This window comes from Anas acuta, chromosome 1 (genome assembly GCF_963932015.1).
Source record: "Anas acuta chromosome 1, bAnaAcu1.1, whole genome shotgun sequence".
In the NCBI taxonomy this organism is placed as follows: Eukaryota; Metazoa; Chordata; class Aves; order Anseriformes; family Anatidae; genus Anas; species Anas acuta.
In genome coordinates this window covers 126,389,588-126,410,227 of record NC_088979.1, presented here as the reverse complement: position 1 = coordinate 126,410,227, position 20,640 = coordinate 126,389,588, and the positions used below count along the sequence as shown (strand labels likewise).

The window sequence follows — 20,640 nt, the reverse complement described above, 5'->3', positions numbered from 1 at the left end:
TATCACCCACATGGTAAAGTGCTTCCTAATGTTTAGACACAGCCTCTTGCATTCTAGCTTGTGCCCATTGCCTCTTGTCCTGGCAATGGGCACCACTGAAATGAAGCTCGTTCTATCTTCTTCATACCCTTGCTTCAGGAATTTAATCTGATTGATAAGATCCCCCCTGAGCCTCCTCTTGTCCAGGCTGTCCCAACTTGCTCAGCCTCTCCTCACAGCAGAGGTACTCCTGTTCCTTGATCATCTTAGTGGCCCTCTGCTCAACTCTTTCCAGTATATCCCTGTCAGGGTCTTGAAAAAACTCCACAGGTTGATCGAAATTGCACAGCCTTCTTTGGGAAACCTTTCCAACTTTTGATTGACCTCATTGTGAAAAACCTTTTCTTTATATCTGAGAGCCTCTCTTGTTTCAATTTATGTTAATTGTCTCTTTTTTCTCCTGCCATGCACCAGTGTAAAGAACCTGGATACATCTTCTCAATAACCAAAGCCTTCTCTTCTCTAGGCTGAACAATCCCCATCCCCTCTGCATCTCCACACAGAATACATGTTCCACCCTCCCAATCAGTTTGGTGTTAGCCTGCTGAACTCTCCACTTTGTCAATGTCTTAGTTGTACTGGAGGTCCAATTCTGAGTGCTGCACACTTAACGCAGTCTAACAAGTATTGACTAGAGGAAAATAATCACTTCCCTCAATCTACTAGTAATTCTGCTAATACTGCCCAGGATAGTGGGCCTATTTTGTTGCCGGGGTATACTGCTGGCTCATGTTCAGCTTGCCGCTCACCAAGATATGCAGGTCATTTTTATCAGAGCTACTCCCTGGCCAGCCAGTTCCTATTCTTTACTGTTGCCAGAGGTTATTCATTCCCAGGTGCAAGATTTTGCATTTGTCCTTTTTGCATTTTGTAAACCTTGGTGTATTCCACAGCCTGCCTTAGTCTCTCTGAATGGCCACCCTTACCAACAGCTTAAATACTGAACCCCCAGTCTGATGCCATCTGAAAACTTTTAAACACTCCACCACCCTTCCATTGACATTGATAAAGTCATTAAACAGACTGGACCTATGGATGTAGATACCCATGGAGTCTGCTTTCACCTTCATGTAGAGCAACACCCATTAAACACTACCCTGAGAGCTCTATCATTCAGTCAGCTTTTTACCCATCCAGATCATAACATCCTAACTTGGATACTGTAGAATACTGTGGGAGACGGTGTTCAAAGCCTTGCTAAAGCTGAGGTCAATGACGTACACTGGTTTTCTCTCACCCACAACCTAGACATTTTATGATAGAAGGTTTTCTGTTAGATTGAACACAATTCACCTTTGGTAAATCCATTCTGCAAACACATTAGTCCTCTTCACATGCCCAGAAATCTATTCCAAAAAGAGCCATTTCAGGAAAAAAAAAGACCAACTGCATAATTTGTCCTGTTCCTTCCGGACAAGACGCAAACAAAAAATGATTGGAGGAGCACTGTTAGGTGCAGAGGTGATGCTGCCTCACTACATTTCAATTCTAATCTTGTCACAGCTCAGTAACATGGCTGCAGACTGACCAAAGTGACCTATGCAACTCACCTATGACCTATGCACATTTTTTAATACATCGCCATGTCCCACCATTCTCTGTATTGGATGCAGAGCTGTACCTGAGGATTTTATGCGCCTGCCTGGCACTGTCCTGACTGTCATCTCCTTCCTTCTTGAAGTTCACAGTTTCCCAGGACAGATAGGTTTTGATCAAATAATAAAACTTGTGTGCAATACACAGAGGTTCATGAGCTATGCCAGGACTTCTGGAGGAAATAACCTTGCTGTATGCAGAGCTAAATGAGCACATATTCAATATGTACAGTTGGTAATCAATTTTGCTTCTGCTCCTCCATTATATGAGATAAAAAATTGGAAAGCAAAAGAGTTCAGATAGCAAATACAGCTGAAAATTACTTCACTAAAAGATCTGTGGATGATCTGTGTATGAAGGATACGTCTGAAATTATATACTGAGGAGGGCAAAAGTATTTGAAAAGAGCTTTGAGTGAATCCACATGCTTTGTAAAACTGGATTTTTTTATAGTAAAACTGGATATTTTTATAAATAAATCCATTTTATTCACAGTTTGACAAGTGACATTCAAATATTTTTGCTAATTGCAGAATAAAACCAATGCAGTTTTCTGATAAGACTAAAAAAAAAAAAAAAAAAACAAAAAACAGAATTCTGAAATCTGCCAATATATTTATTTGTTTTGTTTGGTAATTTTTCTTGGTATTGGTACTTGATAATGAGTTGACCAAGTTTTTGATAGAAAAAGGTGTTCTTTATTTCTTGAGTTCAAAGGGAGTCTGCACCTGCCTCACACCGCTTTCAATTCACCACCTCATGCCATTGCCCTCCAAACCAGCACTTCAGAGTTGAATGGCACTCTTGGCAGGTTGCTGGGAGCCTTCTCGTCTTCAGATCTGTAAGTGTGCAGCAGCCAACTGGCCTGCAAGTAGCAGCAAAAATAGTTAAGTTAAAGAAAGCGCCGAAAAGTTTGGATGCCTATCTGAATGCTAGCTGCTTCCATTAGTAATAATCCATTGTTCAGTGAGAGAGCTAGTGCTAATGACCCCTGTTCAGGAAAGCATTTAAACAGAGGCTTAACTCTGTCCCTATTCAGGCTGGCACTTATGTCTCAGTTTAAGTGCTGTACTGAATAGATGTGGTTTTTCTGGTGTTTTTTGTTTTTTGTTTTTTTTTCTTCTTCTTCTTCTTCTTTCTTTCTTTCTTTTTTTTTTTTTTTTTTTTCCTGAATCAGGACCAATTTCAGTTCATCATCCCTAAGGAACAGATGCATTCTTCTCCACTTTCTGACAGATGTGCAAAAACATGTACTTAATATTTAATATGGAAGGGGGCACAGTCTAATGTTAAAAGAGGAATCTTCTGTCAGCGCACACATATATACATGTGCTTCCCTGACACTCAGTGCTGCTCACCTGGTACTTCTCATGGGTGAATGGTGGACATCGCTGTAATCTTCCAGCATGTGAACCAAGAGGATGTGTCTCATCAGGTTGGGTTAATGGAGAGCACTTCCTTTTAAATCCATTTTTGCATGCCTATGAAGCAAAAACTCATTTTTGCAAAATGCTGTAAGATTGAGAGGAGAAAGAACTACAAAATATATACTGCAACTTGCAGAGTTAATTATACCGGCAAAATAAATGCTGTTTTTGCTCAGCACAAGCAGAGGAGGAAGGAAACAGGAAGATTAATTAGAAGTTTTCTACGTGGTAAACATGAGGACTAAAATCCATGGAGATGATCTCGGTTCCTCTGGAAGAAAAAAAAAAAAAAAAAAAAAAAAAAAGTTGTTCTAATATTTTCAGCTTGGATATAAATCAAAAGCATCTCTGTCACTAAGAGGCTAAAATCATGTTAAAAGGAAGCTGGACATTTTCCTTCAATTTCATCAGGATCATCATTTAATATGGAAAGGAAGAAGAGGAAGAAGGAGAATAAGAGAAAGGTATCCCTAAGGTCTCTGGAATTGATATGATAGAAGAGCTTTGGTATCTGCTGCAGGAAGCCTAGAAAAGTGAAACCCATATCAAATGCTAGCATTGGGCTATGACAATGTTTTCATTGCATTCAATGTATTTCACAAGGTTAAACTATGTAAATATATGGACTGATTTTTCCCTCGATACAGGGTGCAGCGTGCAAAGCCTAAGGAATTTGTGGTAGCATTTTCTCATATATGATCTAGTAGCCTTCTTTTCTTTCATATTATAAACATATTATTACAAATAGGTGGTGAATAGACCTTTATTTTTTCTTGCATTACTTTAAAAAAAAATGAATTGTTATCAGATTTAATGATATGATAAGCTTTAAAGTTCCCCTGGGAAGCTACCACAGCCATACTGATTTACATAAGCATTTTCCTACACATAATACAGCATGCAAGCTCTCTGATCTCATTATTCATTAGAAAATTAATGATATCTCTCAAACGTGAAAGCAGACCGGTTCTGCAGAGAGTGCTGGAAATTGGCTAGTTCTCGACGCGGTAGTCATTTTCAATTTACTGGCTTGAAAAAAAGATGCTTTTAAGCAAATAAAAGGGTGCTGACATCAAACAGATACTTGTCTTGCTGCCAGGGAACGAGATGCCTTTTAAGGCAGGAAGGTGGGACTTGAGTGATGTGAATAGGAAGAAAAGAAAACAAGCCAGTCAGAGTTAAGCAGCTCTGCCCCATTCATGAAAAATGTCTAGGCTCATTTCCTCATTGCCAAAGGTCTTTTTTGCTTAAATTCTAAAGCCTGTGCTCTGTTCCTGCCAATAATAAATAGCAGCCTGTTGTTAGAAAAAGTGCAAACTATGGTGTTTTTTTTTAAGTGCTTTTCCCCAAGCTACATAAATTGTGGCATCCCACAGATCAAGAGACAATGTTAATAAACCCCTCAAAACTTTGCTGATAACTATATCCAGAAATTGAGACTGTTTGAATTTGTTGCAGAACGAGCTATGGTATATTCCCTCATGAAGAGCAAACGCCCCTCATCAAGGATGGCATCAATTGCCATCTGACTGACAAGATTAAGATCTGATTTTTATCCTGGCTCTATTTAGATGATAGGGCCAGCAATTAACAGAGCCTAAATCCGCTATATGAGTCTGCTAGTTTTAGGTATGACTTACAAACAGTATGATTGCTTCTGTCACTGCAGTGACACAACTGTCAGGGGAGTGGTGGGGGTAGGGGGCCTTTGCTGCACAGCCTGTTCAAAGTGGAACACCTTTCTGTCCATCTCATACAAGGAAATGAATGAAACATATGCCTGCTGCTTGTTGAAGTGGATACAATCTTTCTCTCCACAATTTGATTGCTGCTTTTTAATGCAATTCATAGCTCAGATAGCTAAAGAAATTGTTCTGGGGTGTGGTAGAAAAGGGATATTAGACATGCACTGCAACATCCTGTTTTGGAACTGGTTTAATATGAGGCTCACTGGCTCAGCATTGCAAAATTCTGCACTCATGCTGTCACTTGCCAAATTTTTTGCACATTGTGTTTGTGTTTTTTTTTTTTTTTCTCTCTCTCTTTTCCTGTGATCGGTAGCAACATAAAAGGAAACATCTGGTTTTACAGTGTTTGAATTAGGGGATGCCATAGCAAAAAACCCACCAAGGCAACATCAGACTTGAAATAACAAAGCAGTGTGAGAATTTGTGCACTTTGCAAACTCTTCCAATAGGGAATCAGAAATCTACCACAGTGGCAAGAATCCCACCAGGCTTCTGCCAGCGCAGAAATAGAACTCCTGTTGCATTGATGGTTTGACCACATCTTCAGTTGGCATCATATTGAAAAAATACAAGATGCAAAAGAATTAAACAAATTAAAAATCTTCTAGTTATAGCTGTCACCTGAGTGTCAGTTATGGTTTGGAGAACAAGACTTGTACGTGTTTTCTAGTTGAGATAAATGCCCTCCAAGGGAAATAAGGATTCTAGCAGAGAATTTTTCTACTGAGGTCTAATGATTATATGTTTGATTTTCAGATTAAAATCTCTGATGGGTTATTATTAATAATTTGATCTATTAGGCTAAAATATCAAGAGATGTTTGGAGAGAGACAGAAAGATTTCCATTCTGGAAGGAAGGAAAAAATTCATTTGTTCTTACGTTTCACCTGCTTCAAGACTCTCACATGGAGGCTCTCACATCTTGCACCAGAAACTACTGTGCATGAAATAAAATTCTCTTAGCCATAGCATAAATCTATGAAGCCCAAAATCTTTCATCTAAGAACAATGTAGTCAACATGTACAAATATCTGGAGAGGGCTTATGGTCTGGAAGAACAAAGGAAGTGTCCCACTCAAAGCAGCAGCTGTATCAAGATCACTCACTGACCTGCCTGACCTGTTGGGTACCAGAACAGAATAATTTAAAGATATGTTACAAGAAAGGCTGTGAACCTTCATGCTAACCATGGCATGAACCTGTCCCTGCCTCAAAGATCTTACAGATGATAAACAGACACAGAGAGCCCAGTAGTGTGACCACTTAAATGATGAGGATGCCTTTAAATGGAACATTATTGTTAAGAATGCTCCTAGGACTGATAAATCAAGGCTTCCTCTATAAACCTCAGAAAATGCATCTGAAAGAAGCATGCACTTTCTTGCCTTTTAGTGATTAGTTGTACCTGCCATGATGGCAGGAGACATGTATAATGATAAACCCAAAGGGAGGGAAGATTAAGGAGCAAAAGCAGTTAAAAAACTGAAAACAACAACCAAATATACCATGTATAAAATCAATAGGACATGCTTTATCTCTCTGGAAAGAATGTTATGGATATTGAACACAACTCACCATAGAAGAATTATGAATTATTATAATAGTCCTGAAAATGTAAGCAGCAAGAAAACTATGCAAGCTCCAAATAATTTTCAAAGGAAGGCACGCGATAAAGACTGTGAGATGATAGAAGCCCATGAAGAGGGAGGAGGATACATTCCGCTTTTTTTGCCAAGTGACCACAGAGTTGGTAAAAGCAGTCTTAGCAGAATGGGTGAATATTGGGAAAAGATTCACATGTGAATCAATTAAGGTACTGAAAAGCTGTAGCTAGCTTCAGGGAGATTCATTTGTCTCCAGGGACACACCTAAAACTTAATTGTTAAAGATAGCCTTAAAGACATGATATGGCTCTGGATGAATGTCCTATAGATTTCTATAGATTTCTACAGTTGAGAAAAGTCTCAATGAAAACTCACTCTGAAGACAGTGCCCAGTGAAAATGGGTCACTCTTGGAAAACCCTAGAGAACAACATGAAGGTTATGAACCGAGGCCAGGTATGTCCTGAAACTGGCATCTTGTTTTCTTCTAAGAATCACAAAATGATTCAAAACTCTTAATCAAATCCCAGATATAAGTTTTCTTCAATGGGTTTCACTCTGTGGCTTCTAGATTTCCCAACTAATGCATGAGGATCTGGTAAACCCAAAGGATTTCTAATTAATACTAATATAATTTCCCAACTGTTTGTCTACTAAGCAAGACAAACTTGGGTGGCTACCGCACAAAGCAAGACTGAAAATTGAAGGCGAAGAGTAGGTTTCATACAGAATCACCAACATCACTTGGAGGGTTAGTGTTACCTTGTGTTAGTTCTCAGGGAGGCATTTTTTTATGGAGGGGTGTAAACACTTGCCTCTTTGGCAATAAGCAAGCCATGGACAGACACTGACTCATGACAAACGCACGCTGTCAGACTTCTAGTTTAGTGTCCAGGTTTGGAGTCTGGATGATAGTGCTCTGCTGTGAGCTACATTTTTAAGATGGGTGCCTAAATCCACACTTCTGCTTCTAAAAGCAGGTACTTAAGATTCTAAAAATAGGTCTGCATAATTATCCTTTGGAAAGTAGTTTTTAAACTGTGCAGCTGACACTTGGGAATTCCAAGTGGCTGATCAAACTGAATAGAAAACTGTAGCTATAAAGTAAATGAGCGACCAGACTATATTGAAAACACTAGCTTATTATGATGAGAAAAACCAGTAGCACTTTTCCCATGATCACCCTTCAGCACTCAGACTTCCACAGTATGAAGTCCAATGAAGACAAGGAGCATTTCGTCCAGTACCTCACAACTGGATGTTGATCTACATGTATGCTGCAGTTTGTTTTGCATTTTTATTAAGTTTAAACTTTTATTTTGGTGGGATATTCAGAAAGCTATTAACCTCAAATTTCCAATTCTGGGGGAAGAGAAGGGAGATCAAAATTAACTTGAGATTTAGAAAAAAACAAAGGTGTGGATATTAGTTGAAGAAATCAGAAAGCATTGCTATATGAAACACACTGAAAAGAAGAAAACTCTGCATGTGGTCTGCATGTGGAAATGTGTTTTCAGAAGTGTTTCACAAACTTACTCTCTCTTGAGGTAGTTATACCTGTGATATATGCCTGGTACTAGCAAAGTTTCACACAAAGAGTAAAAGTCGAACTATGCATTTATAATTGCAGAGTTAATTCCAAAAATAGTAAAATCTACTGTCAGTTTTATTATTGCCATTCCTGGTGTGATCACTACTTTAAGAAGCTTCTGGCCTTTAGTCTTGATCTAAAGGCAAGCCTGAGCCCAGTTTCATCACACATCTGTGGTATAGCATAAAGCTAGAGAGCAGCAACACACAGTACCTGATCTGGCATAGACCCTGCTTGTACAAGAACAAGCTCTTAACAATTTCTAATGTATTTGAACTGACAAGGTGAGATGACACAATGCTTATCTTGATGTTCTGTGGATGTAGCGTTTCTGATCTGTTATTGCAAGTTTTTAAAGCAAGGTTCATTGCAGTGTCAAACTACAACCAGAGATGTATAGTTTCAGATGAGCTGAATGACGGAGATAACTTTTAATTCAGAACAAGGAAATATAAGACAGAACACTAAAATTCTCAAGAATCCCATGTTTCTCTCCATTGGAGGAGCCTACACAGCTAGCTCATGTTATATTATATCATACTACATTATATTATATTATGATTACGTAATACTTTTTACATTGCATTACAAAAAGTTTAGACTTCATAGAAAGATGAAATTCACATGACTGATCAGTTAAACTAGCCATTAAACAAATGCATATGTGCACAAGCACACAGCAATAGAAGAATGCTAAATATGATGTGAGGTGATGGACCTCCTATGATAACATTTTTGCCTTTACCATATTTTACCACATTTTTACCTTTTACCATAGGGAAAATTTGTGTCTTCCTACAAATTTTCAAGATGTCTGTAGAAAAGCCAGAAGCAAAGAGCTAGTTTCTGAGCAGAGCTAGCAAAAAAATTTCCAGCAGCATATTTTTATCTCAAAAGGTGTCATTTCATCAAAATTTAAACTTTCCACTGAAACTTGCCAGTTTTGAATATTGCCATGCCAAATCCCACACAGAATTAAAAGAAATGTTTTAATAAGATCAAACCTCTTCTGTACAACAGCTATTTTTTTTCCTTTAAAAGGAGTTTTGTTTTTGTAATTTCAAGACATCAAAACCAGAAGTAAATACTTACATTTTATCTTTCAATGTGTGTGTAACTCCAAAATATATTTTTGCAATTGTTCTGTTTCACTACTTTTTTGTTGTTGTTGTTTGACAGGTAAGACAGAAATCAAATACATAGTGCCAATTTGGCATGTCTCCAGTGATGGATGTCAAGGAGTCCTATCAGTAGTTCTTCTAAGACAATATGGAAAGTCAGAACCACGCAGCTCTCACACTTTCTCTCATCACATTGTATTTCTCACAGATTTTGAAGACTAATTCTATTAGCACATCGTCAGAGAAGATTTTGGGAGGCCAGGAATCTTAGAAGACCCTTGGAATCAATTGTCAGTGAAAATCTGTATCAGTTCTATGCCTAGAGGATTTCAATGGCACCAGACTCTCAACCATTTGCATGGAAAAGGACACTCATTTGGGGGGAATTTAGCTCTTTGTGAAGAGTTTATGTGACAGTTCTGCAAATCTCCCTTTTCTACCAGGTCTTTCGGGACCTCTTCATGAGATCATTTTATACATCAGAAATTGTCCTTCCTTTGAAAACTTTGCTGTTTGAAGGGGACTACTTACTCCACTTGAGTTCCTCTTTTCCTTGAAAGTCAGTAGGCCTCACAGCTTCAAGCCAGCTACACAGCACCACACATCAGCAGACCTCCATGCCCAAGCAAAGTACAGATCACAAACAAGGAAGACATCAGCAGAGCATACCCTGGTGCTGGCCCTTTACCAAAAATTAATTCCATCCCTGAAGTGCACAATGACAAAACACACTGCCTTTCAAAAGGGCCATCTACACAGCACTATACTAGGCCATATGGAGATAATCAAACCAGCCTGCAAGGCAGTCAGGATATCCAAAGCAATCTACCTTCCACAGTGCAGTGCTCAGCCCAGGCTCACACAACCTTCATATCAAAGAAATCCAGTCCTCTGAGCAGAGCCGATAAAACTGAAGAGGAGGGTAAGGTGTATTGTCTGTACCAGGCCTGACACCCATGCTGACTTAAGTTGTGGGATTCTTCTGCACAGCACTGTATCACATGATTTTAGCTCTTCTGAGACTTGAACATCAGTAAAAATGACACTGGGGCACCATCACCATCCATGCACTTGGGCCCAAACAACTGACAAATGAAAGCAGTAGGTCTTCTCACATGCAACATGTGTGACTGCATTTCATCTCTTTTGACTTGTCAACAGCTATAGTTAATAATGCCCTCTTTGGCTATTACCAGCACCATAGCAAATATGCACTGTATGATGTGTGCAGTGCTCTTGTAAAAGTTTTTTTGTGTTCAGTTTAGCAGAGATGATTCTACTAGTATGAGCTGCAATGGCAATAAAAACTAGACACTTTTAGATAACATCATTGATGGCTGTTGTATAGTTAACATTAACTGGATTCCTAAATAATGGGGGGGGAGGGGGGGAGGGGTGCAAGAGGGGCAAAATTCTTGTAGCAACAGGATGTAATTGGTGGGGGTTAGACCATGCTTTAATTTGTCACTTAATACTCCCATGAAATTGATTGCTTGGGGCACATCAGAGAGCAAAAGAAGTTGCTGGAAAAGATGTTTCCCAAACTTCTATTCCTGTGACTTGCTCCACTGAAGCCAATGAAAATACCCACATCAGTAGCGGAGTTGTGAAATCTGTTTCTTCCTTTTGATTAAATTAGACAGAGAGGAACGTATGCTACAGGATGATAGTATCGATTCTCCAAACCCAGCCACTTCTCCCTTGATATTTGACATGTTGGCTTGGTATTTTTGCAAGATTTCTTATCTCAGCAGCCTTTAGTCAATCAGTGGGAACTGGGAACAAAGATCACCAGGAAAGTGATGATACCGTTGTTTCCCCCTCTGAATTAAAGTCATCTGAAAGGCTAGCTGATGGCTCAGAGCACGATGCTGAACTGTGTATTGCTCCATAACAAGAACAGCAAGCCTGAGAGTGTTTGCCTCCGCTGCAATTCAATCAGAGTGCCTTGCAGCTCGAATTGCTACCATTTTGTGGGTCACTACCTCCTCCAATATTCTGTGTGCCCTCTCTTGTTTTCTTTTCATTTGCTATGCAGGCTCGCAGACCTTCCTGCTAGGTTTTACTTGGGAGGCCCAGAACCCCTGTTCTGCAAATCCTAACAGGATCTTGATGGATGCTAATGTCTCTGCCTTTCATATCATTTTACCAGTGAAACCTTTGATCTGTCAGCAGTCTTTATATCAATGCAGTCACCTCATAAAATGGAAAATATGACAAAAATATCTGTTGTGTTAACATAGAGTATTCCCCCCACCCCTCATAAAAATGCAGCATTAGGGAGTTTACTTCAACATCTAGCAGCCAGATGTACTGTGAGGGTAGAACTGGGAGCTAAAACTTTATTTAGTTTTATTTTTCTTTTTTTTTTTAAAAAAAAAAAAAACAGTCTGGTAAAGGAACTTGTAAAGCAACAAGTACTGTACATTATGATTCAGAGCAGCAAGGGACAGCTGGAGGGACTTGATTGGCTCCAGCCCAATGAAACAGAGGCTTCTTGTGACCAGCTGCTGTGCTGCAGCATGAATGACAAGGGTAATAATTGATTACTAACTGGCAGCTCAAAAGGAAGAAAGAATTAACAAGAGTGATGAGGTGCTTTACAGCTTGGTAACTGTAAAACCAGTAGAACAATTAGGGGAAAAAGAAAGGGTTTTCACTTCTTACCTTAGAGTTACAAGGACAGTGCTAGTTATTGTAAATTGCATGACAAGCAAGCCAGAGGGGCAGGTCAGTGAGTTATATGGGGACTTTGCCTGCACAAGGTTGTGCAAAATCATTCAGCAGAATTACCAGGAGCTCCTAAAACTCAGTCAAAAGCATCCAGCCATACTGATTACGTTGGTAGTCAAGAAAAGGTCTCTGAGCCGTCAGCCATAATATCATAGTAGATCTGAAACCCCCAGCGAATGGTGCATTGTGACAAACCAATTCTTTGCCTTTCAGTGGGTGCTCGATGGCACATACACTCTTTCTGTCCTGAGAATAAACACACGCCTTTTTCTTTTCCTTTTCGGCCTCTCTACACCCCCCTTCCCCCCGCCCCGCTCTCTCTCCCCCCCCTCCCCTCCCTCCAATGGCTTTTGTATTCACCAGTAAATGCACAGGATGCATTGTTGCTACACCTTTCTTCAAGGAGCTTGTACTGACCTCATGCTCTGGGCCATGTAAAGCCTTCTGGTCACTGAGAGCCAGGCTCTGCCCCTTTTTCATGCAGAGTAGCACCTCACTTTGGGCCAGATCATGGCCAGCATGCCAATGCAAGAAGTAAGGGGCCATTGCGTGTCCTGTGTCTTGCTTCTCACACACAGAAGAATAATAGCCTCTGCCGCCTATGCCCTTTCCTTAGCCCAAGTGGGAAGAAGGAGAACTCGATGGATCCCTCATTTCCTTTCCCAAGGCATCTGGCAGCAGGAAGCATGTGCTGTGCCAACTACAGACCCGTCATGGTTTGCTCCCTTCCCAAAGCAGCAAGGAGACAGGTCTGTCCCAGCGGTAGCTGAGCAGCGTGTGGCTTCTTTCCTGGGGCTGAAGCATCATGGTATGGTCTAGCTCTCTGTGAGCAGAGACGATAAAATCAATGGGACTAATCATGGGGAAAGGTATCATTCAGCATTAGCAAAGCTGGCAGCCTCTGGTCTGACATATGGAAAATGCTCTTCTAGCTGGTCAAAACCTCTTCAACCCAGCACACTCTCACCCCTCCTTCCACTCCAGAATCTGCCATCCTTGTGCTTATAAAGTTGCATAAGTATATTTTCTACTTTCTATTTCCTATTTTCCAATTCTTTCATATTTCCTATTTGATATATTATATATTACACATTATACATGGTATATTATTAATTATACACATACACATTATATATTATATAATGTATAATACATAGTATATATTACATCATATATTATGTAATATATTACATATTATGTGTTACATGATGTATGTGTTTTATATTATATATTTTATATGTGCAAGATTCATCTCTCCTGTCTTTAGCCAGCTAAAATCTAAGTAATGCATCCAAAATGGGTTTTTATCTACCTTCTATGGCCAATGCAATGAAACCACTCCCTCCAGAGGTAAATTTCTACTACCAACCTCAAAAGCCTGTTATAGGTTGGGCTGACTCTGTAGGTGCATCATCCAGGAGGTGCATCATCCATGTTTTCCACTGCCCTACAGGCTTCTCTCAACATTTATTTAAGAGCTGACTTCTAGTTTTTTGGAGGATAAATATAGGAGAGAGACATTGTCATGCCATGTTCAGGGTCTTACTCAGACATTTGAGACCAACAAAGTCGATGAGTAATGCATTAAGGGGATCAGAATCAGTCCCCTCTGCAGCTAGAGGCATGGCTCCTTAGGCTGTGTGGCAGGGAGGGTGGTGGGATCAGGTTGCTAATGCGGTGTTCCACCAACAAGAAAAGCTGCCATGACAGAGAGGAGCTGAGCTGCTCCAGGGCAGGGGTAATAGGGGCTGTCCTTACACTGAGTGGAACACTGATAGAACGAAGTTCAGACAGAGGGTACTGCAATGAAGCTCAAGATGTACAAATGCAAATGCAACAAGAGGCATGTCTTCATTGGTCCACCCTTGAAGACTTCCCTAAGGACACTAAAGGGAACTTTACTAGAAAATCTACCAAAAATTCAAGGCCTGGGGGTGGGTTGGCAGGTCTATTTTTTTTGTTATTATATACATAGTGCAAAAATGTGCTTGACTAATCTAAACCTTGTGCTATGTTCTTATACTGCTAGAGCAATTGTAGCTGAGAAAAAAAAAACAAAAAAAACATCACCCGATATGGAAATAGTTTTTTTCATGTTTGACATTTTTACATTTTTACTGACAGGGCAAAGCCTATGATTTAATCGGTCTTCATTTCCCATAACTGCTGAGAAGGGACTGGCCCCTCCTCCACATTTCTCAAAGGGCTGATGATTAGAAAGAAGGCCATGCAAAACTCAATGAAGTTAACTCCATCATGTAGCACTATTGAACTAGGAAAAAAAAAATAAATAAAAATAAATACTTTCTCCCAAATGTCTTGGTGTTTGTACTACAGAGTACACAAAGATTGTGAGATTTTCTGGTTGGAATGGTATCCTTTTGAAGAAACAAAGTATTTTTGCCATTTATTCAGGAAAAATGAGAAGCTCTTCTGCTTTTCTCTTTTTGAAGTACATTCTTTCCACATACATTTTTTCACTCATATTACTCTTTTTAAAAGCAATGCCACAGACTCCTAGGAAGAATGAAGGAAAGAAGAAGACCAGGAGGACCCACTTCTGCTTTTCTCAAAGGTAATAGACCCACCTCAGCATGTTAGGTAAATTTTCTTCAGTATGGATCAAATGAAGGCACAAAGCATCACAAAGCATCAGAATCCTGGTCCAGAAAAAGACAAGTGACAGTGCTTCCTCTAGAGAAGGTGCAGAGAAGCAGCTGTAAGTGAGAAAAATAAAATAATCAGGTTATCACAGAGACTATAGAAATTGGAAACAGTGCAGATTTTGTTGTTGCTGCTGATTAAGGTTTTTGGAACTTTGAAAGAATTAAAAAGTAGCCTTGATCAGAAACTCATCTTCTCCATCCTGCACAAGTACAGTTAACATTTTCCTTTCAGCCCTTCCCCATTCATGCTTACACTATCCCCTTGTGCTGCTGTGATGTCTCAGAGGAACAGGAAGGTGCCACAGGTGACCAGAAGAGATCTCACCATGTGGAAATGTGGCATAAAAGTGCTGTGAGCATCTAGGGGCAGCCAGAGGTAAGATGCCTACTATCTGTTCATGTGGAAACTCCTGATCAGCCACTGAACGGTTGTTTTAAGTGCTGTTAGCAGATAAGACCTTACTTTCACTGGCTTATCTCTTCACCACCTGACTAAGTTGGGGTTTTACTTGTGCAAGAGTTCTGGATATAATGGAGAGGGAAAAGGAGAGTTGTAAATCACTATTGTTTTAGGATTGGGACATCAAGTCTTGAAGGAAACTCTAGAACTGGATGGGCAAGAAGAGAGAGATTGGTCGAGAGGTCTGGAAAAGAAAACTGGAACAGTGATTCACCGACAGTGTGTCTCACAAAGGATACTATTTATTCCTCTTCCATTTCACAGATGCTGAAACTAGGTCACAAGGACATTAAATAACTTTTCCAAAGATGTACAGGTAATTAGGAAGATAAATATCTTCGCATCTCCACTCATACACATGAAGATTGGGAACTGCCGTGTGACCACCCTTCTTTTTGATACTGGCCTTTCATAATGAGATGAAGGAAACAAGGTTTTTCTCTGAGCTCTCCTGCTGACCAGAAAGCAGCATGGGTCACTTGCTTCAACCTTCTGGGGTCCTCTTACTTGTGGCTGTCAGGACAACCTGTGGTACACCAAGTGACTCACTAAAGCACTGTACTGTAAGAAACCAAGTCAAGCCCCAGAGCATGCCCCATCAGAAGGAAAGCAGTGCGTGAGATTTTCTCATTCAGTATTGACTGCTCACAGCTCAGAGTTTTCAGGTTTTGGTGCAACACCAGAATTCACCAAGGTAAAACAAAACAAAAAGAAACAAATCTGATAGTCTGTAATATTAAAGATCCTGAAGAAGAGAGCAAGAAAAAGAACTACCTACCTGCAAGTGTATTCTCCTACCTTGCACAGCTTTATTTATATAAATGGGCCTGGCTTGTGTGGCTTGTTCAGACAGCTCCAGTGGGACTTATTTAGTGAAAAGTACAGCACAGGAAAAGATTTGTAAACTCTGGGAGAAACCCAAATTCCTGTTTAAAGCATCCTTGAAATCTTTCAATAGCTTTCCAGTAACTTGTCCTACTCATTGCAGGTTTCTAAAACACACTAAGAAGGAGGCAATAGCTTAGCGACAAGCAGACTAATTTAAAAAATCGCTTGTTATTATTATCATCATCAACATTATCATCATTATTGTTAACATTATCATCACATTTTTATTCCACCAGATCTACCAATAGGGAGATCTTCATATCATAAATTTTTCATAAATTATCAACCGCTGCTGTAAATACAATACTGCCTCATAGAAATATCCACACATTTACCCTACTTTTGTTATTATGTGTTAAATGCATTATGATCCACCATGCACCTCTCCAATTTCAAATTTATTTTGTGACTTCTGCTATTCTACAAACATCAAAAATAAAGCATTAGAAATATGCATGGATTTTGACAATAATATTCCATACCCCCATTTGGGAAGGAGGAGAATAATTGGGTATCACTTGATATTAGGAGCTTACTCACAAGGCTGTGGTATGAAGTGGGTAAGTGCCTTGTTAGACTGCAAGCAGATTAAAATTTCTTGTGATTCAAACTGAAAGTAAAAGGCACTGATGTACTCATTGCTTGCAACTGAAATGCACATCAAAGGGAGTTAACATTATTAAGCAAAACTGAAACTATTGCAAATGAAACACCTATTCTGCTCATCCTCTGGTTAGACATTCTCATTTCTTCCCTTCACCTACATATGTGCAGGGCTTCCCCTCTGCTGCCATCAAACTTTCAGAATAAAAATTATTACCTTTAAACCAATTTCTTTACGGTAAAAGTTAGTAGCACTAAATATGAGACCCTGGGAAAACTGTTCTGAGAAAAACATTGGTACTGTAAGATTTTGGTCTTACAGTAAAGCACTGGACAGAGACTTCTGAAACAATTGCAACCTCTGTGTCCTTGGTAGGCTTTCTGTATCTGATCAAATCATTTAGTGCACCTGTGCTTCAATTCCAAAACATCAAGAGTGGGTGACACCGGAGTGTCTGTACACTCCATTTGATGGGACTGTCTCAAGTACATACTTCGCAGGTTGTCTGAGACTTCTGTTCTGGTCTCTGGTCTTCATGGCCATGTTGCCCCTTCATCTTGTTCACTGCTAAGGAAGGCTCACCTGGAGATGAAAACTGTCCTGGCCCTTAACAAGCTACTGCACATCCACAGTGTAGTTGTTCTCTGCCTGCACGCTCTCTGGAACGATTTACCATACGTGCAGAATTAATTTACAGCTGAAGTACCATGATTTGCCCTTGTGATCCTGGGCCCTACACAGCAAAGACTGGAGATTCCCAAGTCTAGAATGAAATCAGATGGAGGAAGAAAGTTTGAGAAATAGGGCACACAGTGTGGTGGAGGCTGGGGGGAGAGTGGCTGGGGTGTGTGGATTTTGTCTTTTGCCTTGTGTATTTTTACATTAAATCATCAGACTAGTCTTCAGAGTAAAATAAAGGAACAGTCTTGGGAGCTGAGATGCATAGAATAACCTTTGTATTAACACCGTTTGTGACAGCCAAGCAGGTAGAACAGTAGGTCAAACTAAGGAGTCTTGAACTTTTGAAGACAATGCTGACCCTGCTCCTTAGTAGAGTGTTTTGAGATGATCTCTTGAGATAATCATTTTGATGAGCTTTTGAGATGATCATTTCACCCTGCCTGCCTCCTGAATTTACTCCTCTTCCTATCCTTCTGCTGAGCTGCCTAGTATTTGTGTTTGTGTCTCATCCAGGCCAGGGAGATATATTTTACTAACCCCCCCCCCCCCGATACTCTTCCCTTCAAACAGTGAGACCAATACAAAAGAGCCATAACACAGCATGGAACTGCTGCCTTCGAGTTTAAGACTACATGAGGAAGAATAAATCTACATTCACACTGGATTAACAAGAAAACAGCCTGAGACGTCTGTATCAATTGACACTATGAACAAAGGAGGAATAAAAAGAAATACAATTAAGCTATCTGGTTGGGGAAGAAATAAAAATTGCATACAGAAAGGCACAGAGCATGAACAATGGCTTTCTGCTATTACTTGTCAAAAAGGCTGAGAGGCTAATATTAGTGGTAGGGGAATTTTCCCACCAGTGGGAAAACCACAGCAAAATTTCACAAGGAGAGGATGTGTGAGAAACAAGTTCTGATCTTCACCACCACCTCATCACACCTTAAATCCCTCTCTTGAAGGAAAATCTCATGTCATGCAATGCTTTAGCATCACGAGGTCACATGCAACAGGCAGGAAGAGCTACACAACAATTCTGGGCAGTCCCAGCCCTACACGTGCCTGTGTGCCACCAAGAGCCTGCTCCAAACTCTCTCATAGCCCTGCAGACCTGTCCCATCTCTAGTCAGGAGACTCCATGCTAACCTTTGGTCTCATGTGCTTTGTAATGCCTGGCATCTCAGTGTTTTTGTCCGTGAGTGGGCAATATGGGAACAATATTCAAGACATTCAAAGAAAGAAATAATATTCAATGAGCCTTTTAGAAAGGGATAGCTAATGGTAAATGTGGTATTGCTTTGATTTCAAGGGCACCAACACAACCCCCTCAGACAGAGCAGCTGTACTTGGCTACTCGGGCCAGAAGAGCCCTGGCACCAAGCTGCAGGTCAGGATGGGGTTCCCTCTCTATCCATGGCACTGGTGGCATCAGTTCTATAATCCCCAGGAAGAGGTGGCTGTGGGTGTCAGGGATGGAATGGCAAAATGGGTGCACACTGTTACATCGGGGCTCTGTGTGTCCGGAAACAAACCCAACAGGAAGGATATGCTCTTGCAGGATACATTTGTCATATTACTTAAGGTTTTAAAGACTAAATTAGGTGAAAGGCATCTCCTTCACTCAGATACTCCTCCATGAGCGGGGACCTCACACTACCTCAGAACAGTGGTGCAAGCACAGAACTGTCTCAGCGCAGCTACAGAAACGCCACTGATGACAGATGCAATGTAAGTGAGCACAGAGCAAAGCTCTTTCAGCTCATTAAAGTGTAAGCCTTGGAGCCTGAAAGAGGGGAGGTTGGAATCAGCCCTATGGAAAACTCCCATGGAATTTAATAGAAAAAAATATTACAGATTTTGAAAGTTTATTGGGAATATTCCTTCCTCTGAAAAGGTTTTGGGGTTTTTGCACTGGTTTCCTTGAAATCTCTCCACACATATTTCTGTGGACCCTCCTGGTTTCATACCTATTACATTTCACTAGAGTTTTCCATGCAGACATGCAAACTGAAACCACAGAAAATATTTTCATGCACCCTCCACCTTCCAGAGCAAACCCACCACGCTCTCCCCGACTCCAGTGAGGTGTGACGTGGCAGCTTCCTCAGAGGTGCCAGCCAGCTGCAGCAGGCAGAGAGGTAGCAGAGCCTGGGTGGAGGAGAATAAAGCCAGCTTTTAGGTTAAAAGCCCGCATTTGCTGCCTTTTCCCTTCTTTATTTTGCAGACTAGTGCTAAACCAATAGATTCACAAGTCTGGGGAAGTTTATAAGCTGCTCTCAGCAGAGATTGGTGACTATCCTAAACATGAGGTGTCCATGAGTGAGCAAATCTGGTTCTGGTGAAAGTGAGCGCACCTCCTATTGAGATCAGAGAGAGCTGCTCCCAATTACACTAATGCTGAATACGGCCCCATTACTGACTTTTTTTTTTATTGTTGGACATTGTTAAAAAAAGACACTGGAAAAATGTGCATTCTATCAAGTGTTGTGAAACTGTGTGGGCTGGAGAAGGCTCGGTTTTTAATAAAGGAAACATTCATTGCATCCCATTTCAAGGACTTCTGTTAGATAGAAAGGAGGCGGCGAGCAGGAAGTTGAAGCCTTTCTCCTGCTAGTTCTCCTTTTGCTATCAAACAATAACAGTTTCAATACAAAAAAAAAAAAAAAAAAAGTAGGAAATCTCTTTTCTTTTTTGTTCCTTCTTAGAGACTGCATACAGATATCCAGGGAGGCTAGGAAAAGTTCAGGAAAAGTTTCCTTACCTGTGCCAAGGTCAGAGCCTGGCATCACAGGCTGTGTGGGAGTGCTGAGTTTTCAGCTGGTTCTGTGGTGATCCCAGCTGTGTCCATGCACAGGAAAAAGGTGGGAAAAGGTGACAGACTAGCCTTTCCAAGTACTCTCAGATTAACTTTTGAAAGGTTCCTATGGAATTTGCTAAAAAATAAAAAAGACAAAGAAGAAGAATTTTAAAGGCAGATTTAAACCAACCTGAAAACTTTGCATATGGTCCTTCAGCCATGTCCAGGTATACCTAAAGTCTTCAGTCCTATTATACTGTCAAAGTCATTTTCCACCAGGATGGCATAGGCTGCCAGAGATTTAGGTATAGTTCATTCTTCCTAACTTCCCTCTACTCTGCCTTCCTCCTTACTGTTTTCAACTGCTACTACATCCCCGCCTGGTTTGTCATAATTTCATGTTGACATACTGTAGTAAGACAATTGCAGCTGCTCTCTCTGAAGAATGCAAACAGGGATCTGTCATCTTTCCCTCCCCTTCTCCCTTTCTCCCCCTCCCCCTCATAGCAGGGATGGATTTCACTGGGACTGTCCAGACTGCTACTGAGCAGTCCCTGTGGTTTGACTGTACAGAAGGATGGCAGATGATCCCTTGTCAGTCAGATCTTTGTTTGGAAATTGCAGTTTATGCTCAGGCTAAATGCTCGGCTGTTCAGTGTGTATATGTTTATGCAGTCAGC

At 40.5% G+C, this 20,640-nt stretch overlaps 1 long non-coding RNA gene across 2 annotated transcripts; it reads right to left on the bottom strand.

Annotated features, from left to right (window-relative positions):
• Positions 1-2,115: 2,115 nt before the first annotated feature.
• LOC137841382 (uncharacterized) lies at positions 2,116-20,425 on the bottom strand. Of its 2 annotated transcripts, XR_011088598.1 has the most exons (6): positions 20,194-20,425; positions 19,925-20,096; positions 19,225-19,311; positions 14,447-14,575; positions 2,994-3,116; positions 2,116-2,500 (listed from the first exon to the last, which is right to left on the bottom strand). It is a non-coding gene; the product is annotated as an uncharacterized lncRNA (long non-coding RNA). The 2 variants fall into 2 exon arrangements; XR_011088597.1 differs by lacking the exon at positions 19,925-20,096 and having other exon boundaries at positions 20,151-20,425.
• Between the last annotated feature and the right edge of the window lie 215 nt (positions 20,426-20,640).